The 22692-nt window shown below is 47.4% G+C and overlaps 21 non-coding genes and 2 pseudogenes across 21 annotated transcripts; all 23 read right to left on the bottom strand.

The window, feature by feature from the left end:
- Positions 1-542: 542 nt before the first annotated feature.
- Positions 543-707, bottom strand: LOC148073088 (U1 spliceosomal RNA). The gene has a single exon (XR_015712614.1). It is a non-coding gene; the product is annotated as a U1 spliceosomal RNA (small nuclear RNA).
- Positions 708-1176: 469 nt separating this feature from the next.
- On the bottom strand, positions 1177-1367 carry LOC148073087 (U2 spliceosomal RNA). The gene has a single exon (XR_015712762.1). It is a non-coding gene; the product is annotated as a U2 spliceosomal RNA (small nuclear RNA).
- A 735-nt stretch (positions 1368-2102) lies between these two features.
- LOC148073086 (U1 spliceosomal RNA) lies at positions 2103-2267 on the bottom strand. The gene has a single exon (XR_015712413.1). It is a non-coding gene; the product is annotated as a U1 spliceosomal RNA (small nuclear RNA).
- Positions 2268-2736: 469 nt separating this feature from the next.
- Positions 2737-2927, bottom strand: LOC148073085 (U2 spliceosomal RNA). Its single transcript, XR_015712761.1, has one exon. It is a non-coding gene; the product is annotated as a U2 spliceosomal RNA (small nuclear RNA).
- Positions 2928-3628: 701 nt separating this feature from the next.
- On the bottom strand, positions 3629-3793 carry LOC148073084 (U1 spliceosomal RNA). The gene has a single exon (XR_015712412.1). It is a non-coding gene; the product is annotated as a U1 spliceosomal RNA (small nuclear RNA).
- A 469-nt stretch (positions 3794-4262) lies between these two features.
- LOC148073083 (U2 spliceosomal RNA) lies at positions 4263-4453 on the bottom strand. Its single transcript, XR_015712220.1, has one exon. It is a non-coding gene; the product is annotated as a U2 spliceosomal RNA (small nuclear RNA).
- A 701-nt stretch (positions 4454-5154) lies between these two features.
- On the bottom strand, positions 5155-5319 carry LOC148073082 (U1 spliceosomal RNA). Its single transcript, XR_015712411.1, has one exon. It is a non-coding gene; the product is annotated as a U1 spliceosomal RNA (small nuclear RNA).
- A 469-nt stretch (positions 5320-5788) lies between these two features.
- Positions 5789-5966, bottom strand: LOC148073081 (U2 spliceosomal RNA; annotated as a pseudogene).
- Positions 5967-11267: 5301 nt separating this feature from the next.
- LOC148073080 (U2 spliceosomal RNA) lies at positions 11268-11430 on the bottom strand (annotated as a pseudogene).
- A 718-nt stretch (positions 11431-12148) lies between these two features.
- On the bottom strand, positions 12149-12313 carry LOC148073079 (U1 spliceosomal RNA). The gene has a single exon (XR_015712410.1). It is a non-coding gene; the product is annotated as a U1 spliceosomal RNA (small nuclear RNA).
- A 457-nt stretch (positions 12314-12770) lies between these two features.
- Positions 12771-12961, bottom strand: LOC148073078 (U2 spliceosomal RNA). Its single transcript, XR_015712760.1, has one exon. It is a non-coding gene; the product is annotated as a U2 spliceosomal RNA (small nuclear RNA).
- Positions 12962-13645: 684 nt separating this feature from the next.
- Positions 13646-13810, bottom strand: LOC148073077 (U1 spliceosomal RNA). Its single transcript, XR_015712408.1, has one exon. It is a non-coding gene; the product is annotated as a U1 spliceosomal RNA (small nuclear RNA).
- Positions 13811-14279: 469 nt separating this feature from the next.
- On the bottom strand, positions 14280-14470 carry LOC148073076 (U2 spliceosomal RNA). Its single transcript, XR_015712759.1, has one exon. It is a non-coding gene; the product is annotated as a U2 spliceosomal RNA (small nuclear RNA).
- A 718-nt stretch (positions 14471-15188) lies between these two features.
- LOC148073075 (U1 spliceosomal RNA) lies at positions 15189-15353 on the bottom strand. The gene has a single exon (XR_015712407.1). It is a non-coding gene; the product is annotated as a U1 spliceosomal RNA (small nuclear RNA).
- A 469-nt stretch (positions 15354-15822) lies between these two features.
- LOC148073074 (U2 spliceosomal RNA) lies at positions 15823-16013 on the bottom strand. Its single transcript, XR_015712758.1, has one exon. It is a non-coding gene; the product is annotated as a U2 spliceosomal RNA (small nuclear RNA).
- A 701-nt stretch (positions 16014-16714) lies between these two features.
- LOC148073073 (U1 spliceosomal RNA) lies at positions 16715-16879 on the bottom strand. Its single transcript, XR_015712406.1, has one exon. It is a non-coding gene; the product is annotated as a U1 spliceosomal RNA (small nuclear RNA).
- Positions 16880-17348: 469 nt separating this feature from the next.
- Positions 17349-17539, bottom strand: LOC148073072 (U2 spliceosomal RNA). Its single transcript, XR_015712757.1, has one exon. It is a non-coding gene; the product is annotated as a U2 spliceosomal RNA (small nuclear RNA).
- Positions 17540-18240: 701 nt separating this feature from the next.
- LOC148073071 (U1 spliceosomal RNA) lies at positions 18241-18405 on the bottom strand. Its single transcript, XR_015712405.1, has one exon. It is a non-coding gene; the product is annotated as a U1 spliceosomal RNA (small nuclear RNA).
- A 469-nt stretch (positions 18406-18874) lies between these two features.
- On the bottom strand, positions 18875-19065 carry LOC148073070 (U2 spliceosomal RNA). The gene has a single exon (XR_015712756.1). It is a non-coding gene; the product is annotated as a U2 spliceosomal RNA (small nuclear RNA).
- A 718-nt stretch (positions 19066-19783) lies between these two features.
- Positions 19784-19948, bottom strand: LOC148073069 (U1 spliceosomal RNA). Its single transcript, XR_015712404.1, has one exon. It is a non-coding gene; the product is annotated as a U1 spliceosomal RNA (small nuclear RNA).
- A 389-nt stretch (positions 19949-20337) lies between these two features.
- LOC148073068 (U2 spliceosomal RNA) lies at positions 20338-20528 on the bottom strand. Its single transcript, XR_015712755.1, has one exon. It is a non-coding gene; the product is annotated as a U2 spliceosomal RNA (small nuclear RNA).
- Positions 20529-21229: 701 nt separating this feature from the next.
- On the bottom strand, positions 21230-21394 carry LOC148073067 (U1 spliceosomal RNA). Its single transcript, XR_015712403.1, has one exon. It is a non-coding gene; the product is annotated as a U1 spliceosomal RNA (small nuclear RNA).
- A 469-nt stretch (positions 21395-21863) lies between these two features.
- On the bottom strand, positions 21864-22054 carry LOC148073066 (U2 spliceosomal RNA). Its single transcript, XR_015712753.1, has one exon. It is a non-coding gene; the product is annotated as a U2 spliceosomal RNA (small nuclear RNA).
- Positions 22055-22692: the final 638 nt, after the last annotated feature.

Below are 22692 nucleotides of genomic sequence, written 5' to 3'. Positions count from 1 at the left end.
GGAACCTGACAAAGTAAGGAGCCACACAGAGTAAGTAACCAGACAGAGTAAGGAACAACACAGAGTAAGGAACCAGACAGAGTAAGGAGCAACACAGAGTAAGGAGCAACACAGGGTAAGGAACAACACAGAGTAAGGAGCCACACAGAGTAAGGAGCCACACAGAGTAAGGGACAAGACAGAGTAAGGAGCAACACAGAGTAAGGAGCCACACAGGGTAAGGAACAACACAGAGTAAGGAGCCAAACAGGGTAAGGAGCCATACAGAGAAAGGAACCAGGCAGGGTAAGGAACCAGATCTCCTTCTCCTCACTGGAATGCTCCACATCAATTGGGAAAGGCCTGGGCCAACAGTTTGAGATCAGTCCAGTGCTAAGAAGGTCGACAAAGGTCATTCACTGAGAGCGCGATTTTAACTTGATCCCAGAAGGTGATTCCAACCTACCCGGCAACTTGTTAAACCCTACAGACAAGGACAAGCCTCGGCTGAGTGTTCCACACGAGCTTGCATCAAACTAAAGCATTCTTTAACAAGTGATGAACGGGGGAGAGCGCGAACGCAGTCCCCCACTACCAAAAATTATGCAGTCGAGATTCCCACATTTGGGGAATTCGCAAAGGTCAGCATGACCTAGAGTGCAATGGCCGGGCCTCGCCTTGGGTGAACCACCTTCCTGATCATGGTGTCTCCCCTGCCAGGTAAGTATGAATTGTAGAGCTCATAGACTTGATGGCCTGGAAATAATCCCTTGTTCTTACTCATGGTGGGGAGTAATGAGCCACACAGGGTAAGGAACAAGGCAGAGTAAGGAGCCACACAGAGTAAGAACCCAGACCTAGTAAGGAGAGCAACACTATGAAAGGAACCAGACAGATTAAGGAACCATATAGGGTAAGGAACAAGGCAGAGTAAGGAGCCACACTATGAAAGGAACCAGACAGAGTAAGGAACCATATAGGGTAAGGAACAAGGCAGAGTAAGGAGCAACACTATGAAAGGAACCAGACAGAGTAAGGAACCATACAGGGTAAGGAGCCATACAGAGAAGGGAACCAGGAAGGGTAAGGAACGAAATACCCCCATCCTTCTCCTCACTTGAACACTCCACATCAATTGGGAAAGGCCTTGGCCAACCGCTTGAGGGGTTTGTACACTTAATTTCCATACAACTTTTAGGTTTTTGCACTGTTCCCAGAGATAATGCAATACCGGGTCAATGCGCAGAGAGGGTGGAGCAAGCCCCTGGCCCTTCTCCCATGTCCAAAAATCAATTTAATATATGGTCTCCATATAGGAGACGTATCAGATATTAAACTGATAAGAACAGATACTACACTTGATCTTAGCCAAAAGGCCGAGAAGCGATGGCAACCATGTGCATGACCTTTTAGAGGGGCTCGAAAGGTCAACGAGAGCCACTTACGGGGCCACAAAGGGTAAAGAACCAGAAAAGGTAGGGAGCCACATAGGGTAAGGAACCACATAGGGTAAGGAACCACACAGGGTAAGGAACCACACAGGGTAAGGAGCCACACAAAGAAAGGAACCTGACAAAGTAAGGAGCCACACAGAGTAAGTAACCAGACAGAGTAAGGAACAACACAGAGTAAGGAACCAGACAGAGTAAGGAGCAACATAGAGTAAGGAGCAACACAGGGTAAGGAACAACACAGAGTAAGGAGCCACACAGAGTAAGGAGCCACACAGAGTAAGGGACAAGACAGAGTAAGGAGCAACACAGAGTAAGGAGCCACACAGGGTAAGGAACAACACAGAGTAAGGAGCCAAACAGGTTAAGGAACCAGACAGGGTAAGGAGCCATACAGAGAAAGGAACCAGGCAGGGTAAGGAACCAGATTTCCTTCTCCTCACTGGAATGCTCCACATCAATTGGGAAAGGCCTGGGCCAACAGTTTGAGATCAGTCCAGTGATAAGAAGGTCGACAAAGGTCATTCACTGAGAGCGCGATTTTAACTTGATCCCAGAAGGTGATTCCAACCTACCCGGCAACTTGTTAAACCCTACAGACAAGGACAAGCCTCGGCTGAGTGTTCCACACGAGCTTGCATCAAACTAAAGCATTCTTTAACAAGTGATGAACGGGGGAGAGCGCGAACGCAGTCCCCCACTACCAGAAATTATGCAGTCGAGATTCCCACATTTGGGGAATTCGCAAAGGTCAGCATGACCTAGAGTGCAATGGCCGGGCCTCGCCTTGGGTGAACCACCTTCCTGATCATGGTGTCTCCCCTGCCAGGTAAGTATGAATTGTAGAGCTCATAGACTTGATGGCCTGGAAATAATCCCTTGTTCTTACTCATGGTGGGGAGTAATGAGCCACACAGGGTAAGGAACAAGGCAGAGTAAGGAGCCACACAGAGTAAGAACCCAGACCTAGTAAGGAGAGCAACACTATGAAAGGAACCAGACAGATTAAGGAACCATATAGGGTAAGGAACAAGGCAGAGTAAGGAGCCACACTATGAAAGGAACCAGACAGAGTAAGGAACCATATAGGGAAAGGAACATGGCAGAGTAAGGAGCAACACTATGAAAGGAACCAGACAGAGTAAGGAACCATACAGGGTAAGGAGCCATACAGAGAAGGGAACCAGGAAGGGTAAGGAACGAAATACCCCCATCCTTCTCCTCACTTGAACACTCCACATCAATTGGGAAAGGCCTTGGCCAACCGCTTGAGGGGTTTGTACACTTAATTTCCATACAACTTTTAGGTTTTTGCACTGTTCCCAGAGATAATGCAATACCGGGTCAATGCGCAGAGAGGGTGGAGCAAGCCCCTGGCCCTTCTCCCATGTCCAAAAATCAATTTAATATATGGTCTCCATATAGGAGACGTATCAGATATTAAACTGATAAGAACAGATACTACACTTGATCTTAGCCAAAAGGCCGAGAAGCGATGGCAACCATGTGCATGACCTTTTAGAGGGGCTCGAAAGGTCAACGAGAGCCACTTACGGGGCCACAAAGGGTAAAGAACCAGAAAAGGTAGGGAGCCACATAGGGTAAGGAACCACACAGGGTAAGGAACCACACAGGGTAAGGAGCCACACAAAGAAAGGAACCTGACAAAGTAAGGAGCCACACAGAGTAAGTAACCAGACAGAGTAAGGAACAACACAGAGTAAGGAACCAGACAGAGTAAGGAGCAACACAGAGTAAGGAGCAACACAGGGTAAGGAACAACACAGAGTAAGGAGCCACACAGAGTAAGGAGCCACACAGAGTAAGGGACAAGACAGAGTAAGGAGCAACACAGAGTAAGGAGCCACACAGGGTAAGGAACAACACAGAGTAAGGAGCCAAACAGGGTAAGGAGCCATACAGAGAAAGGAACCAGGCAGGGTAAGGAACCAGATCTCCTTCTCCTCACTGGAATGCTCCACATCAATTGGGAAAGGCCTGGGCCAACAGTTTGAGATCAGTCCAGTGCTAAGAAGGTCGACAAAGGTCATTCACTGAGAGCGCGATTTTAACTTGATCCCAGAAGGTGATTCCAACCTACCCGGCAACTTGTTAAACCCTACAGACAAGGACAAGCCTCGGCTGAGTGTTCCACACGAGCTTGCATCAAACTAAAGCATTCTTTAACAAGTGATGAACGGGGGAGAGCGCGAACGCAGTCCCCCACTACCAGAAATTATGCAGTCGAGATTCCCACATTTGGGGAATTCGCAAAGGTCAGCATGACCTAGAGTGCAATGGCCGGGCCTCGCCTTGGGTGAACCACCTTCCTGATCATGGTGTCTCCCCTGCCAGGTAAGTATGAATTGTAGAGCTCATAGACTTGATGGCCTGGAAATAATCCCTTGTTCTTACTCATGGTGGGGAGTAATGAGCCACACAGGGTAAGGAACAAGGCAGAGTAAGGAGCCACACAGAGTAAGAACCCAGACCTAGTAAGGAGAGCAACACTATGAAAGGAACCAGACAGATTAAGGAACCATATAGGGTAAGGAACAAGGCAGAGTAAGGAGCCACACTATGAAAGGAACCAGACAGAGTAAGGAACCATATAGGGAAAGGAACATGGCAGAGTAAGGAGCAACACTATGAAAGGAACCAGACAGAGTAAGGAACCATACAGGGTAAGGAGCCATACAGAGAAGGGAACCAGGAAGGGTAAGGAACGAAATACCCCCATCCTTCTCCTCACTTGAACACTCCACATCAATTGGGAAAGGCCTTGGCCAACCGCTTGAGGGGTTTGTACACTTAATTTCCATACAACTTTTAGGTTTTTGCACTGTTCCCAGAGATAATGCAATACCGGGTCAATGCGCAGAGAGGGCGGAGCAAGCCCCTGGCCCTTCTCCCATGTCCAAAAATCAATTTAATATATGGTCTCCATATAGGAGACGTATCAGATATTAAACTGATAAGAACAGATACTACACTTGATCTTAGCCAAAAGGCCGAGAAGCGATGGCAACCATGTGCATGACCTTTTAGAGGGGCTCGAAAGGTCAACGAGAGCCACTTACGGGGCCACAAAGGGTAAAGAACCAGAAAAGGTAGGGAGCCACATAGGGTAAGGAACCACACAGGGTAAGGAACCACACAGGGTAAGGAGCCACACAAAGAAAGGAACCTGACAAAGTAAGGAGCCACACAGAGTAAGTAACCAGACAGAGTAAGGAACAACACAGAGTAAGGAACCAGACAGAGTAAGGAGCAACACAGAGTAAGGAGCAACACAGGGTAAGGAACAACACAGAGTAAGGAGCCACACAGAGTAAGGAGCCACACAGAGTAAGGGACAAGACAGAGTAAGGAGCAACACAGAGTAAGGAGCCACACAGGGTAAGGAACAACACAGAGTAAGGAGCCAAACAGGGTAAGGAGCCATACAGAGAAAGGAACCAGGCAGGGTAAGGAACCAGATCTCCTTCTCCTCACTGGAATGCTCCACATCAATTGGGAAAGGCCTGGGCCAACAGTTTGAGATCAGTCCAGTGCTAAGAAGGTCGACAAAGGTCATTCACTGAGAGCGCGATTTTAACTTGATCCCAGAAGGTGATTCCAACCTACCCGGCAACTTGTTAAACCCTACAGACAAGGACAAGCCTCGGCTGAGTGTTCCACACGAGCTTGCATCAAACTAAAGCATTCTTTAACAAGTGATGAACGGGGGAGAGCGCGAACGCAGTCCCCCACTACCAGAAATTATGCAGTCGAGATTCCCACATTTGGGGAATTCGCAAAGGTCAGCATGACCTAGAGTGCAATGGCCGGGCCTCGCCTTGGGTGAACCACCTTCCTGATCATGGTGTCTCCCCTGCCAGGTAAGTATGAATTGTAGAGCTCATAGACTTGATGGCCTGGAAATAATCCCTTGTTCTTACTCATGGTGGGGAGTAATGAGCCACACAGGGTAAGGAACAAGGCAGAGTAAGGAGCCACACAGAGTAAGAACCCAGACCTAGTAAGGAGAGCAACACTATGAAAGGAACCAGACAGATTAAGGAACCATATAGGGTAAGGAACAAGGCAGAGTAAGGAGCCACACTATGAAAGGAACCAGACAGAGTAAGGAACCATATAGGGTAAGGAACAAGGCAGAGTAAGGAGCAACACTATGAAAGGAACCAGACAGAGTAAGGAACCATACAGGGTAAGGAGCCATACAGAGAAGGGAACCAGGAAGGGTAAGGAACGAAATACCCCCATCCTTCTCCTCACTTGAACACTCCACATCAATTGGGAAAGGCCTTGGCCAACCGCTTGAGGGGTTTGTACACTTAATTTCCATACAACTTTTAGGTTTTTGCACTGTTCCCAGAGATAATGCAATACCGGGTCAATGCGCAGAGAGGGTGGAGCAAGCCCCTGGCCCTTCTCCCATGTCCAAAAATCAATTTAATATATGGTCTCCATATAGGAGACGTATCAGATATTAAACTGATAAGAACAGATTTTTTTTTTTGATTTTCAAGAATTTTTTATTGGCAGTTCAGTGTCTTTTCACATTTTTAAAGGGATTTAAAAATGAAAAACATACAGTTAAAAGAGATACTAAAACAAGGTATAAAAACAATTTCCTTTCTCTTCTCTCTTGGCTGTTGTGCAGGAGCGGGGCGAGTCCAAGATATGTTCCCCACCGCTTCCCCCTCCAACGGAAAACTGCTCCGTCCCCAGGTGAACAGAGCCTTCCTCCCCATTGCTCCTACCCACCAGCCACACCCGGAGAGCCATGGTCCGCCTCTGCCTTGAGCTTCACCGTGTGGCTCCGGTTCCTTCGTCCGGTGAAGCAGAGACGACGCTTCTTTGCGACTGTGTCCGGGGCCCGCCGCTTTCACTCATGGTGTTGATGGTTAGAGAGGCCCTGCGGAGCACAGCCACGGGGGGAGTCTGCCTCTGCTTCCTCACCAACAGGTTTCTGGAGGACCACAGGCTTTCTTTTATCGCGGCTAGGGTGAGCCAGTAACCTGCCAACACCTTTGCAGGGATCTTTCTCTGGCTCACCCCATACAGCACCATCTGGGCTGTCAGGTCTCCACCTGTTGGCAAGTTCGGGAATTTCAAGGAACCGGCCAGTGCCCACAGCTCGACAGCAGAACTGCACTCCCAGAAGACATGCCTCACTGACTCAGAGGCGCCACACCCTGGCCGTGGGCAGGTTGAATGCGCTGCCATTCCTCGGGAGTGCATGACGGACCTGACCGGGAGGATCTCGTGGGCCACCATCCAGGACAGATCCCGTAGTCCGTTGGTGAGGGCAGGGTGGTTCACATTCTTCCAAACTGTGCTGGGCTCACCTTGGGTAAGCCCACGCACTGGACTCACTGGTTCCCGCTCCTGCACAAGAGACACAAGAGAGTTCAATCTACTTAAAACATGTACATCTCCCTCAAGATTAAAACCCTTTAAAAATTTCTCGATAAAACCATAGGAGGGTGGCATGTTAAAAGACACTGGCACTCGGAGGTCCCACTTCACCAGTCCCAACCGTCGGAGATAGTACCCCATCCAGAAACGTGTCATAGCTACGGTTTTTGGATTTCTGGATGGGGCGGTTACTATTTTTAGGTGGAGGGATGTGTAATGTCCTCCGAGTACCAGTCTGAGGTCTGGAAACCCTTTCCCTCCCTTTTCTCTTTCCTTTTTCATGGTCGCTCTCTTTAACCTTTCGGTTTTTGAGCGCCATAAAAAATAAAAGAGCTTCCTTTCAACAGTTAAAAGCACCCTCCTAGGCGGGGTAAAAACTGAACATACCAATAAAAAAAGAGGTACTATAACTGTCTTTATGATTAAAATCTTCCCTTCAAAAGTCAGTCGTCTTAGTCCCCAGTATCCCAGTCTTTGACTAACTTTACCTAACACCTGGTTCCAATTTGTCGCCCCCTCCCCGTGTTTGTCAAATTTTACCCCAAGTATTTTTAGTTCAGTCTGGGTCACTGTCAGAGGTAGTCCGGTCTTTTCAACGTCAGTCCAAGGTCCATAGAAGTGGGCATGGGTCTTGTCTCTGTTGAGCTTGGACCCAGAGGCCAGTCCAAACCAGTCAGTCAGGTCTAAAGTTCTGTGGAGAGAGAGGAGGTCAGAACAGAGAATACTAAAATCGTCCATATATAAAAAACATTTTGCTTCCCTCCCTCCACTACCCGGAATTGGCACCCCCCTGATCCATTTGTCCCTTCTCAAGACCTGTGCCAGAGGTTCAATGCAAGCCACATACAAGAGGGCAGATAACGGACATCCCTGTCGGACACCGCAGCGGATATTTACTGCTTTTGTCAGATGCCCGTTAACAACAAATCTGCTTGTTATATCCCGGTATAGCAGGCCCACCCAATCCAAGTATTTCTGTGGAAAACCCATCTTTTGCAGTACCTTGAAGAGGTACTGGTGCGAGATCCGATCAAAGGCTTTTTCAAAATCTAAATTTAATACTAAAAGTCGGATGTTTCTGTCTCTCGCCAGACAGATGGTGTCTCGGATCAGTATGAGGTTGTCTGTGATCTTCCTCCCAGGGACGGCACAGGCTTGATCCGGGTGGATCAGCCCATCTAAAAAAGGAGACATACGTGATGCTAAAATCTTACTAAAAAGTTTACAATCAACATTTAAAAGTGTAATTGGTCTCCAGTTCCAGATGTCCGTCTTGTCTTTGTCTTTGTGTAAAAGTGTAACTATTCCTACTCTAAAACTGTCGGGAAGTGTCGTCATTGTCTCAAAGCCGTTAAAAACAGCAAGCAAGTCAGGGGTTAAAATGTCCCAGAAAGTCCAATAAAATTCCACAGGGAGTCCATCCTCTCCTGGGCTTTTGTGGTTTTTAAAAGTTTTTATACATTTTGTCATTTCCATTTCTGTAATTGTTTGTGTTAAGGTTTCACTGTCATTGATTGTTTTTGACAGCATTTTTAAAAGTTCATTTAAAACATTTTCTTCGACCTGCTTTCTGTTATATATATTTGTAAAAAAAGTTTCAATGACTTCTTTTAGTCCCTCATTTGTATTTTCAATATTTTCTCCATTTTTTAAATTAAAAATCCCTCCCCCTCTGTTTAGAATCTTCCTAAAAAAATAACGTGTACACTTTTCCCCTTCTTCTATTTCTCTTTCTTTACTCCTTATTATTGCCCCTTTACTTTTCTTTTCGCTTATTGCAGTCATTTCCTGTTTTACATTTAAAATCTCCTCGTTAAAATCGATACCATTTTGGTTTAATAAAAAGTATCTTTGTAGTCTTTTCTGCAGTCCCATCATGCGTCTGTCGTCCCTATCTTTTGTCTTTTTACCTGCCTTCATAAAGAAAGTCTGTGTCCTCCCTTTCACCATTTCCCACCACGGTGCTCGTGTCTTGTACATGTCTTGAAGGGTCTGCCAGTCTTTGTACTGCTCCCGGTATTCCCTAACTAACTCCCTATCTTCTAAAAGGGAGCAGTTAAGTTTCCACAGACCTCTTCCTACAGTCACACCTTGCGTGATTGAAAGTGTGCAGGAGAGAAGGACGTGATCAGAAAAGAAAACAGGTGTTAATGTTGCATCTGTCGGGGGGCAGTCTCTTGAAAAAAGGTAGTCAATGCGAGAGGCTCTGGTACCATCACTACTGAACCAAGTGAAGCCCTCCTCTCTTGGATGCAGTGTTTTAAAACAGTCGCATAGTTTAAAATCTTTTCGGATTTCCTGTAATAAAACCGACGTTTTGTCCATTTTAAAATCGCACCCTGCTCCTTTGCGGTCACTCCTACTTAAAATACAATTAAAATCCCCTCCAACAACTAATGGTCTCCTACCTAGCATGTGGGACTGCAGGTCTTCTAAAAGGTCATACCTGTCGTTTTTGTCATTAAAACCATATACATTTAAAATATTAATGTCGGTTCCCATAAAAGTCAAGTTTGCTAAAATTGCCCGTCCGTCTTTCACCACTGTGCTACCCTTCAGTGAGATATTTTTGTTTTTAATTAGGATGGCCACCCCGTCATTTTTGTTTTGGTTCGAGCCGCTCCATATAGAGGGCTGTGGCCATAGCTTTTCCCACTCTCTGTAGCTTTTTAAAAAGGGTAGCCCACACTCCTGAAGTAAAAACACATCTGCTTTAAAATCCTTTAAGAACGTTAAAACAGTTTGGGCTCTAACTCTCGACTTCACACTTCTAACATTGATAGTCGAGAAGGTGATAGACATGAGTAAGGTTAAAAGCAACAGGTAAAACATTTTTAAAAGACTACAGAGAGGGGACTATAAAAATCATTTGATATCTTGTGAAAGTAGCTCCCATCTACACTCATGGTTTTTGAGTGGAGCCTTCGAGCTGACTTTCCCCTTCGAGCTCTCGGTGTCGGGCTTGGCAGCATGGCTTTTCTTACCAGTTTTGCGAGCTTTTGGGGTTGACTGTAAGGCGACATCAAGGAAAGAGACCTCGTTGGGGGGGTTTGGAGGGAATTCTCTGGAGCCCTCACTGGAGTCGCTCTCTGTAAAAGCTCCAGGTCTTCCCCTCTTCTCCACCATCTCTGGGGGATCCAGAGATATATCGGACGCCGGTCTCTTGGAGAGCTGTGGATTTGGGAGGGGGACATACAGTGTTTGATCTTCCTCCTCCAGTTTGCCATCAGACTCCCCCACCCCCTCCCCCACTTCCTCCATTTTGTCCTCCACATTATCTGTGGACTCTGTGGAGTCAGTGGAGGCGGAGACTGAGGTGGAGGAGGAAGATGTCCCCTCCCCTTCTCCCTCCCCCTGTGGGCCCTCTCCACCACTAGGAGGATTTGGAGGGAGATTTGAAAGTTTCCCGCCAATTTTTTGATTTGGCGGGAAACTTTCCCTCTCTTTCTCTCCATTTTCCTTTTCCGCCATTCTTGTCACTTTCAACTTGTTGGCAAAAGATCGTGGACAGTCTCTGAAGAGATGGTTCAAGTCACCACAAAGATTGCACTTTCTGCCATTGGAACACTGTTCATAAGTATGTCCAATTTCTCTGCACTTGCCACAGAATACTTTTTCACAAGCCTCTACCAGGTGTCCATGCTCCCCACATCTCCGGCAGAGCTTGGGCTGACCCTGGTAGTGGATGTAGCCCCTGTTTTCTCCCAGGACCATCATTGGTGGGAGATGTTTTAGGCCCTGGAAGCCCTGAGGGTCCGGCCATTGCTGGATAGGGACCCTCCATGAGCAGTTCCAGATGCCATCCTCATCTCTCACCTTGGTAGCCTGGCCTTTGACAGTACAATATCTCCCCAGCCATATGCATACATCCTCTGCATTTACAGTTTCATTGAACATTCGGACAATCACCGTTTTCAAGGAGTTGTCCGTCAGTTTCTCCACTGCAAATGCAGAAAACTGGGGTTTGGCATTCTCAAAACGAATCCAAAAATCTTTAAGCTGAACAGCAGACCTAAAACTGACATCGAATCCTTTGTTAAATGGTAACGAAAGGATACAGTTCAAGTCATTTGGAGTAAACTCCAAAATTTGCTGAATCAGCTTTCTAGAAAAATCTAGTCTTGACATGTTTAAAAGTTTACCATTAACTTCATTAAAATTAAAACGCACAGTGTGGTGCCTCCGCATGCCAGCATGGGAGGCTGACATGGTGGAGACACCACAAAACTATGATAAAAATGAACAATAAAATCTATAAAAAATCACTAAAAGCCAAACTTAAAAGGTAAAACTTAAGAGGTACTTACCTGTTACCAGGAACCAGTATACTGGTCCAAGGTAGTAAAGTGCGTGTGCCGTGTATCCCCTGTGAAAAATGGAAACAGTTACAAGAAATGCTCTGTTTTTTCACTGGAGAGATGAAATATCCTCCAGAGTAGTGAACACTCAAGCCACTGATCAGCAAGAGTGTGATCTACCCAACGGAGGTGATCGCAGTCTTAACCAAAGGCCGAGAAGCGATGGCTGATAAGAACAGATACTACACTTGATCTTAGCCAAAAGGCCGAGAAGCGATGGCAACCATGTGCATGACCTTTTAGAGGGGCTCGAAAGGTCAACGAGAGCCACTTACGGGGCCACAAAGGGTAAAGAACCAGAAAAGGTAGGGAGCCACATAGGGTAAGGAACCACACAGGGTAAGGAACCACACAGGGTAAGGAGCCACACAAAGAAAGGAACCTGACAAAGTAAGGAGCCACACAGAGTAAGTAACCAGACAGAGTAAGGAACAACACAGAGTAAGGAACCAGACAGAGTAAGGAGCAACATAGAGTAAGGAGCAACACAGGGTAAGGAACAACACAGAGTAAGGAGCCACACAGAGTAAGGAGCCACACAGAGTAAGGGACAAGACAGAGTAAGGAGCAACACAGAGTAAGGAGCCACACAGGGTAAGGAACAACACAGAGTAAGGAGCCAAACAGGTTAAGGAACCAGACAGGGTAAGGAGCCATACAGAGAAAGGAACCAGGCAGGGTAAGGAACCAGATTTCCTTCTCCTCACTGGAATGCTCCACATCAATTGGGAAAGGCCTGGGCCAACAGTTTGAGATCAGTCCAGTGCTAAGAAGGTCGACAAAGGTCATTCACTGAGAGCGCGATTTTAACTTGATCCCAGAAGGTGATTCCAACCTACCCGGCAACTTGTTAAACCCTACAGACAAGGACAAGCCTCGGCTGAGTGTTCCACACGAGCTTGCATCAAACTAAAGCATTCTTTAACAAGTGATGAACGGGGGAGAGCGCGAACGCAGTCCCCCACTACCAGAAATTATGCAGTCGAGATTCCCACATTTGGGGAATTCGCAAAGGTCAGCATGACCTAGAGTGCAATGGCCGGGCCTCGCCTTGGGTGAACCACCTTCCTGATCATGGTGTCTCCCCTGCCAGGTAAGTATGAATTGTAGAGCTCATAGACTTGATGGCCTGGAAATAATCCCTTGTTCTTACTCATGGTGGGGAGTAATGAGCCACACAGGGTAAGGAACAAGGCAGAGTAAGGAGCCACACAGAGTAAGAACCCAGACCTAGTAAGGAGAGCAACACTATGAAAGGAACCAGACAGATTAAGGAACCATATAGGGTAAGGAACAAGGCAGAGTAAGGAGCCACACTATGAAAGGAACCAGACAGAGTAAGGAACCATATAGGGTAAGGAACAAGGCAGAGTAAGGAGCAACACTATGAAAGGAACCAGACAGAGTAAGGAACCATACAGGGTAAGGAGCCATACAGAGAAGGGAACCAGGAAGGGTAAGGAACGAAATACCCCCATCCTTCTCCTCACTTGAACACTCCACATCAATTGGGAAAGGCCTTGGCCAACCGCTTGAGGGGTTTGTACACTTAATTTTAGGTTTTTGCACTGTTCCCAGAGATAATGCAATACCGGGTCAATGCGCAGAGAGGGTGGAGCAAGCCCCTGGCCCTTCTCCCATGTCCAAAAATCAATTTAATATATGGTCTCCATATAGGAGACGTATCAGATATTAAACTGATAAGAACAGATACTACACTTGATCTTAGCCAAAAGGCCGAGAAGCGATGGCAACCATGTGCATGACCTTTTAGAGGGGCTCGAAAGGTCAACGAGAGCCACTTACGGGGCCACAAAGGGTAAAGAACCAGAAAAGGTAGGGAGCCACATAGGGTAAGGAACCACACAGGGTAAGGAACCACACAGGGTAAGGAGCCACACAAAGAAAGGAACCTGACAAAGTAAGGAGCCACACAGAGTAAGTAACCAGACAGAGTAAGGAACAACACAGAGTAAGGAACCAGACAGAGTAAGGAGCAACACAGAGTAAGGAGCAACACAGGGTAAGGAACAACACAGAGTAAGGAGCCACACAGAGTAAGGAGCCACACAGAGTAAGGGACAAGACAGAGTAAGGAGCCACACAGGGTAAGGAACAACACAGAGTAAGGAGCCAAACAGGGTAAGGAGCCATACAGAGAAAGGAACCAGGCAGGGTAAGGAACCAGATCTCCTTCTCCTCACTGGAATGCTCCACATCAATTGGGAAAGGCCTGGGCCAACAGTTTGAGATCAGTCCAGTGCTAAGAAGGTCGACAAAGGTCATTCACTGAGAGCGCGATTTTAACTTGATCCCAGAAGGTGATTCCAACCTACCCGGCAACTTGTTAAACCCTACAGACAAGGACAAGCCTCGGCTGAGTGTTCCACACGAGCTTGCATCAAACTAAAGCATTCTTTAACAAGTGATGAACGGGGGAGAGCGCGAACGCAGTCCCCCACTACCAGAAATTATGCAGTCGAGATTCCCACATTTGGGGAATTCGCAAAGGTCAGCATGACCTAGAGTGCAATGGCCGGGCCTCGCCTTGGGTGAACCACCTTCCTGATCATGGTGTCTCCCCTGCCAGGTAAGTATGAATTGTAGAGCTCATAGACTTGATGGCCTGGAAATAATCCCTTGTTCTTACTCATGGTGGGGAGTAATGAGCCACACAGGGTAAGGAACAAGACAGAGTAAGGAGCCACACAGAGTAAGAACCCAGACCTAGTAAGGAGAGCAACACTATGAAAGGAACCAGACAGATTAAGGAACCATATAGGGTAAGGAACAAGGCAGAGTAAGGAGCCACACTATGAAAGGAACCAGACAGAGTAAGGAACCATATAGGGTAAGGAACAAGGCAGAGTAAGGAGCAACACTATGAAAGGAACCAGACAGAGTAAGGAACCATACAGGGTAAGGAGCCATACAGAGAAGGGAACCAGGAAGGGTAAGGAACGAAATACCCCCATCCTTCTCCTCACTTGAACACTCCACATCAATTGGGAAAGGCCTTGGCCAACCGCTTGAGGGGTTTGTACACTTAATTTCCATACAACTTTTAGGTTTTTGCACTGTTCCCAGAGATAATGCAATACCGGGTCAATGCGCAGAGAGGGTGGAGCAAGCCCCTGGCCCTTCTCCCATGTCCAAAAATCAATTTAATATATGGTCTCCATATAGGAGACGTATCAGATATTAAACTGATAAGAACAGATACTACACTTGATCTTAGCCAAAAGGCCGAGAAGCGATGGCAACCATGTGCATGACCTTTTAGAGGGGCTCGAAAGGTCAACGAGAGCCACTTACGGGGCCACAAAGGGTAAAGAACCAGAAAAGGTAGGGAGCCACATAGGGTAAGGAACCACACAGGGTAAGGAACCACACAGGGTAAGGAGCCACACAAAGAAAGGAACCTGACAAAGTAAGGAGCCACACAGAGTAAGTAACCAGACAGAGTAAGGAACAACACAGAGTAAGGAACCAGACAGAGTAAGGAGCAACATAGAGTAAGGAGCAACACAGGGTAAGGAACAACACAGAGTAAGGAGCCACACAGAGTAAGGAGCCACACAGAGTAAGGGACAAGACAGAGTAAGGAGCAACACAGAGTAAGGAGCCACACAGGGTAAGGAACAACACAGAGTAAGGAGCCAAACAGGTTAAGGAACCAGACAGGGTAAGGAGCCATACAGAGAAAGGAACCAGGCAGGGTAAGGAACCAGATTTCCTTCTCCTCACTGGAATGCTCCACATCAATTGGGAAAGGCCTGGGCCAACAGTTTGAGATCAGTCCAGTGCTAAGAAGGTCGACAAAGGTCATTCACTGAGAGCGCGATTTTAACTTGATCCCAGAAGGTGATTCCAACCTACCCGGCAACTTGTTAAACCCTACAGACAAGGACAAGCCTCGGCTGAGTGTTCCACACGAGCTTGCATCAAACTAAAGCATTCTTTAACAAGTGATGAACGGGGGAGAGCGCGAACGCAGTCCCCCACTACCAGAAATTATGCAGTCGAGATTCCCACATTTGGGGAATTCGCAAAGGTCAGCATGACCTAGAGTGCAATGGCCGGGCCTCGCCTTGGGTGAACCACCTTCCTGATCATGGTGTCTCCCCTGCCAGGTAAGTATGAATTGTAGAGCTCATAGACTTGATGGCCTGGAAATAATCCCTTGTTCTTACTCATGGTGGGGAGTAATGAGCCACACAGGGTAAGGAACAAGGCAGAGTAAGGAGCCACACAGAGTAAGAACCCAGACCTAGTAAGGAGAGCAACACTATGAAAGGAACCAGACAGATTAAGGAACCATATAGGGTAAGGAACAAGGCAGAGTAAGGAGCCACACTATGAAAGGAACCAGACAGAGTAAGGAACCATATAGGGTAAGGAACAAGGCAGAGTAAGGAGCAACACTATGAAAGGAACCAGACAGAGTAAGGAACCATACAGGGTAAGGAGCCATACAGAGAAGGGAACCAGGAAGGGTAAGGAACGAAATACCCCCATCCTTCTCCTCACTTGAACACTCCACATCAATTGGGAAAGGCCTTGGCCAACTGCTTGAGGGGTTTGTACACTTAATTTCCATACAACTTTTAGGTTTTTGCACTGTTCCCAGAGATAATGCAATACCGGGTCAATGCGCAGAGAGGGTGGAGCAAGCCCCTGGCCCTTCTCCCATGTCCAAAAATCAATTTAATATATGGTCTCCATATAGGAGACGTATCAGATATTAAACTGATAAGAACAGATACTACACTTGATCTTAGCCAAAAGGCCGAGAAGCGATGGCAACCATGTGCATGACCTTTTAGAGGGGCTCGAAAGGTCAACGAGAGCCACTTACGGGGCCACAAAGGGTAAAGAACCAGAAAAGGTAGGGAGCCACATAGGGTAAGGAACCACACAGGGTAAGGAACCACACAGGGTAAGGAGCCACACAAAGAAAGGAACCTGACAAAGTAAGGAGCCACACAGAGTAAGTAACCAGACAGAGTAAGGAACAACACAGAGTAAGGAACCAGACAGAGTAAGGAGCAACACAGAGTAAGGAGCAACACAGGGTAAGGAACAACACAGAGTAAGGAGCCACACAGAGTAAGGAGCCACACAGAGTAAGGGACAAGACAGAGTAAGGAGCAACACAGAGTAAGGAGCCACACAGGGTAAGGAACAACACAGAGTAAGGAGCCAAACAGGGTAAGGAGCCATACAGAGAAAGGAACCAGGCAGGGTAAGGAACCAGATCTCCTTCTCCTCACTGGAATGCTCCACATCAATTGGGAAAGGCCTGGGCCAACAGTTTGAGATCAGTCCAGTGCTAAGAAGGTCGACAAAGGTCATTCACTGAGAGCGCGATTTTAACTTGATCCCAGAAGGTGATTCCAACCTACCCGGCAACTTGTTAAACCCTACAGACAAGGACAAGCCTCGGCTGAGTGTTCCACACGAGCTTGCATCAAACTAAAGCATTCTTTAACAAGTGATGAACGGGGGAGAGCGCGAACGCAGTCCCCCACTACCAGAAATTATGCAGTCGAGATTCCCACATTTGGGGAATTCGCAAAGGTCAGCATGACCTAGAGTGCAATGGCCGGGCCTCGCCTTGGGTGAACCACCTTCCTGATCATGGTGTCTCCCCTGCCAGGTAAGTATGAATTGTAGAGCTCATAGACTTGATGGCCTGGAAATAATCCCTTGTTCTTACTCATGGTGGGGAGTAATGAGCCACACAGGGTAAGGAACAAGGCAGAGTAAGGAGCCACACAGAGTAAGAACCCAGACCTAGTAAGGAGAGCAACACTATGAAAGGAACCAGACAGATTAAGGAACCATATAGGGTAAGGAACAAGGCAGAGTAAGGAGCCACACTATGAAAGGAACCAGACAGAGTAAGGAACCATATAGGGTAAGGAACAAGGCAGAGTAAGGAGCAACACTATGAAAGGAACCAGACAGAGTAAGGAACCATACAGGGTAAGGAGCCATACAGAGAAGGGAACCAGGAAGGGTAAGGAACGAAATACCCCCATCCTTCTCCTCACTTGAACACTCCACATGAATTGGGAAAGGCCTTGGCCAACCGCTTGAGGGGTTTGTACACTTAATTTCCATACAACTTTTAGGTTTTTGCACTGTTCCCAGAGATAATGCAATACCGGGTCAATGCGCAGAGAGGGTGGAGCAAGCCCCTGGCCCTTCTCCCATGTCCAAAAATCAATTTAATATATGGTCTCCATATAGGAGACGTATCAGATATTAAACTGATAAGAACAGATACTACACTTGATCTTAGCCAAAAGGCCGAGAAGCGATGGCAACCATGTGCATGACCTTTTAGAGGGGCTCGAAAGGTCAACGAGAGCCACTTACGGGGCCACAAAGGGTAAAGAACCAGAAAAGGTAGGGAGCCACATAGGGTAAGGAACCACACAGGGTAAGGAACCACACAGGGTAAGGAGCCACACAAAGAAAGGAACCTGACAAAGTAAGGAGCCACACAGAGTAAGTAACCAGACAGAGTAAGGAACAACACAGAGTAAGGAACCAGACAGAGTAAGGAGCAACACAGAGTAAGGAGCAACACAGGGTAAGGAACAACACAGAGTAAGGAGCCACACAGAGTAAGGAGCCACACAGAGTAAGGGACAAGACAGAGTAAGGAGCAACACAGAGTAAGGAGCCACACAGGGTAAGGAACAACACAGAGTAAGGAGCCAAACAGGGTAAGGAGCCATACAGAGAAAGGAACCAGGCAGGGTAAGGAACCAGATCTCCTTCTCCTCACTGGAATGCTCCACATCAATTGGGAAAGGCCTGGGCCAACAGTTTGAGATCAGTCCAGTGCTAAGAAGGTCGACAAAGGTCATTCACTGAGAGCGCGATTTTAACTTGATCCCAGAAGGTGATTCCAACCTACCCGGCAACTTGTTAAACCCTACAGACAAGGACAAGCCTCGGCTGAGTGTTCCACACGAGCTTGCATCAAACTAAAGCATTCTTTAACAAGTGATGAACGGGGGAGAGCGCGAACGCAGTCCCCCACTACCAGAAATTATGCAGTCGAGATTCCCACATTTGGGGAATTCGCAAAGGTCAGCATGACCTAGAGTGCAATGGCCGGGCCTCGCCTTGGGTGAACCACCTTCCTGATCATGGTGTCTCCCCTGCCAGGTAAGTATGAATTGTAGAGCTCATAGACTTGATGGCCTGGAAATAATCCCTTGTTCTTACTCATGGTGGGGAGTAATGAGCCACACAGGGTAAGGAACAAGGCAGAGTAAGGAGCCACACAGAGTAAGAACCCAGACCTAGTAAGGAGAGCAACACTATGAAAGGAACCAGACAGATTAAGGAACCATATAGGGTAAGGAACAAGGCAGAGTAAGGAGCCACACTATGAAAGGAACCAGACAGAGTAAGGAACCATATAGGGTAAGGAACAAGGCAGAGTAAGGAGCAACACTATGAAAGGAACCAGACAGAGTAAGGAACCATACAGGGTAAGGAGCCATACAGAGAAGGGAACCAGGAAGGGTAAGGAACGAAATACCCCCATCCTTCTCCTCACTTGAACACTCCACATCAATTGGGAAAGGCCTTGGCCAACCGCTTGAGGGGTTTGTACACTTAATTTCCATACAACTTTTAGGTTTTTGCACTGTTCCCAGAGATAATGCAATACCGGGTCAATGCGCAGAGAGGGTGGAGCAAGCCCCTGGCCCTTCTCCCATGTCCAAAAATCAATTTAATATATGGTCTCCATATAGGAGACGTATCAGATATTAAACTGATAAGAACAGATACTACACTTGATCTTAGCCAAAAGGCCGAGAAGCGATGGCAACCATGTGCATGACCTTTTAGAGGGGCTCGAAAGGTCAACGAGAGCCACTTACGGGGCCACAAAGGGTAAAGAACCAGAAAAGGTAGGGAGCCACATAGGGTAAGGAACCACACAGGGTAAGGAACCACACAGGGTAAGGAGCCACACAAAGAAAGGAACCTGACAAAGTAAGGAGCCACACAGAGTAAGTAACCAGACAGAGTAAGGAACAACACAGAGTAAGGAACCAGACAGAGTAAGGAGCAACATAGAGTAAGGAGCAACACAGGGTAAGGAACAACACAGAGTAAGGAGCCACACAGAGTAAGGAGCCACACAGAGTAAGGGACAAGACAGAGTAAGGAGCAACACAGAGTAAGGAGCCACACAGGGTAAGGAACAACACAGAGTAAGGAGCCAAACAGGTTAAGGAACCAGACAGGGTAAGGAGCCATACAGAGAAAGGAACCAGGCAGGGTAAGGAACCAGATTTCCTTCTCCTCACTGGAATGCTCCACATCAATTGGGAAAGGCCTGGGCCAACAGTTTGAGATCAGTCCAGTGCTAAGAAGGTCGACAAAGGTCATTCACTGAGAGCGCGATTTTAACTTGATCCCAGAAGGTGATTCCAACCTACCCGGCAACTTGTTAAACCCTACAGACAAGGACAAGCCTCGGCTGAGTGTTCCACACGAGCTTGCATCAAACTAAAGCATTCTTTAACAAGTGATGAACGGGGGAGAGCGCGAACGCAGTCCCCCACTACCAGAAATTATGCAGTCGAGATTCCCACATTTGGGGAATTCGCAAAGGTCAGCATGACCTAGAGTGCAATGGCCGGGCCTCGCCTTGGGTGAACCACCTTCCTGATCATGGTGTCTCCCCTGCCAGGTAAGTATGAATTGTAGAGCTCATAGACTTGATGGCCTGGAAATAATCCCTTGTTCTTACTCATGGTGGGGAGTAATGAGCCACACAGGGTAAGGAACAAGGCAGAGTAAGGAGCCACACAGAGTAAGAACCCAGACCTAGTAAGGAGAGCAACACTATGAAAGGAACCAGACAGATTAAGGAACCATATAGGGTAAGGAACAAGGCAGAGTAAGGAGCCACACTATGAAAGGAACCAGACAGAGTAAGGAACCATACAGGGTAAGGAGCCATACAGAGAAGGGAACCAGGAAGGGTAAGGAACGAAATACCCCCATCCTTCTCCTCACTTGAACACTCCACATCAATTGGGAAAGGCCTTGGCCAACCGCTTGAGGGGTTTGTACACTTAATTTTAGGTTTTTGCACTGTTCCCAGAGATAATGCAATACCGGGTCAATGCGCAGAGAGGGTGGAGCAAGCCCCTGGCCCTTCTCCCATGTCCAAAAATCAATTTAATATATGGTCTCCATATAGGAGACGTATCAGATATTAAACTGATAAGAACAGATACTACACTTGATCTTAGCCAAAAGGCCGAGAAGCGATGGCAACCATGTGCATGACCTTTTAGAGGGGCTCGAAAGGTCAACGAGAGCCACTTACGGGGCCACAAAGGGTAAAGAACCAGAAAAGGTAGGGAGCCACATAGGGTAAGGAACCACACAGGGTAAGGAACCACACAGGGTAAGGAGCCACACAAAGAAAGGAACCTGACAAAGTAAGGAGCCACACAGAGTAAGTAACCAGACAGAGTAAGGAACAACACAGAGTAAGGAACCAGACAGAGTAAGGAGCAACACAGAGTAAGGAGCAACACAGGGTAAGGAACAACACAGAGTAAGGAGCCACACAGAGTAAGGAGCCACACAGAGTAAGGGACAAGACAGAGTAAGGAGCAACACAGAGTAAGGAGCCACACAGGGTAAGGAACAACACAGAGTAAGGAGCCAAACAGGGTAAGGAGCCATACAGAGAAAGGAACCAGGCAGGGTAAGGAACCAGATCTCCTTCTCCTCACTGGAATGCTCCACATCAATTGGGAAAGGCCTGGGCCAACAGTTTGAGATCAGTCCAGTGCTAAGAAGGTCGACAAAGGTCATTCACTGAGAGCGCGATTTTAACTTGATCCCAGAAGGTGATTCCAACCTACCCGGCAACTTGTTAAACCCTACAGACAAGGACAAGCCTCGGCTGAGTGTTCCACACGAGCTTGCATCAAACTAAAGCATTCTTTAACAAGTGATGAACGGGGGAGAGCGCGAACGCAGTCCCCCACTACCAGAAATTATGCAGTCGAGATTCCCACATTTGGGGAATTCGCAAAGGTCAGCATGACCTAGAGTGCAATGGCCGGGCCTCGCCTTGGGTGAACCACCTTCCTGATCATGGTGTCTCCCCTGCCAGGTAAGTATGAATTGTAGAGCTCATAGACTTGATGGCCTGGAAATAATCCCTTGTTCTTACTCATGGTGGGGAATAATGAGCCACACAGGGTAAGGAACAAGGCAGAGTAAGGAGCCACACAGAGTAAGAACCCAGACCTAGTAAGGAGAGCAACACTATGAAAGGAACCAGACAGATTAAGGAACCATATAGGGTAAGGAACAAGGCAGAGTAAGGAGCCACACTATGAAAGGAACCAGACAGAGTAAGGAACCATATAGGGTAAGGAACAAGGCAGAGTAAGGAGCAACACTATGAAAGGAACCAGACAGAGTAAGGAACCATACAGGGTAAGGAGCCATACAGAGAAGGGAACCAGGAAGGGTAAGGAACGAAATACCCCCATCCTTCTCCTCACTTGAACACTCCACATCAATTGGGAAAGGCCTTGGCCAACCGCTTGAGGGGTTTGTACACTTAATTTCCATACAACTTTTAGGTTTTTGCACTGTTCCCAGAGATAATGCAATACCGGGTCAATGCGCAGAGAGGGTGGAGCAAGCCCCTGGCCCTTCTCCCATGTCCAAAAATCAATTTAATATATGGTCTCCATATAGGAGACGTATCAGATATTAAACTGATAAGAACAGATACTACACTTGATCTTAGCCAAAAGGCCGAGAAGCGATGGCAACCATGTGCATGACCTTTTAGAGGGGCTCGAAAGGTCAACGAGAGCCACTTACGGGGCCACAAAGGGTAAAGAACCAGAAAAGGTAGGGAGCCACATAGGGTAAGGAACCACACAGGGTAAGGAACCACACAGGGTAAGGAGCCACACAAAGAAAGGAACCTGACAAAGTAAGGAGCCACACAGAGTAAGTAACCAGACAGAGTAAGGAACAACACAGAGTAAGGAACCAGACAGAGTAAGGAGCAACATAGAGTAAGGAGCAACACAGGGTAAGGAACAACACAGAGTAAGGAGCCACACAGAGTAAGGAGCCACACAGAGTAAGGGACAAGACAGAGTAAGGAGCAACACAGAGTAAGGAGCCACACAGGGTAAGGAACAACACAGAGTAAGGAGCCAAACAGGTTAAGGAACCAGACAGGGTAAGGAGCCATACAGAGAAAGGAACCAGGCAGGGTAAGGAACCAGATTTCCTTCTCCTCACTGGAATGCTCCACATCAATTGGGAAAGGCCTGGGCCAACAGTTTGAGATCAGTCCAGTGCTAAGAAGGTCGACAAAGGTCATTCACTGAGAGCGCGATTTTAACTTGATCCCAGAAGGTGATTCCAACCTACCCGGCAACTTGTTAAAC

Source organism: Callionymus lyra, chromosome 8 (genome assembly GCF_982586985.1).
Source record: "Callionymus lyra chromosome 8, fCalLyr1.hap1.1, whole genome shotgun sequence".
In the NCBI taxonomy this organism is placed as follows: domain Eukaryota; kingdom Metazoa; phylum Chordata; class Actinopteri; order Syngnathiformes; family Callionymidae; genus Callionymus; species Callionymus lyra.
Note: the sequence above shows the minus strand (reverse complement) of the source record. Positions and strands in the feature narration are given on the sequence as shown.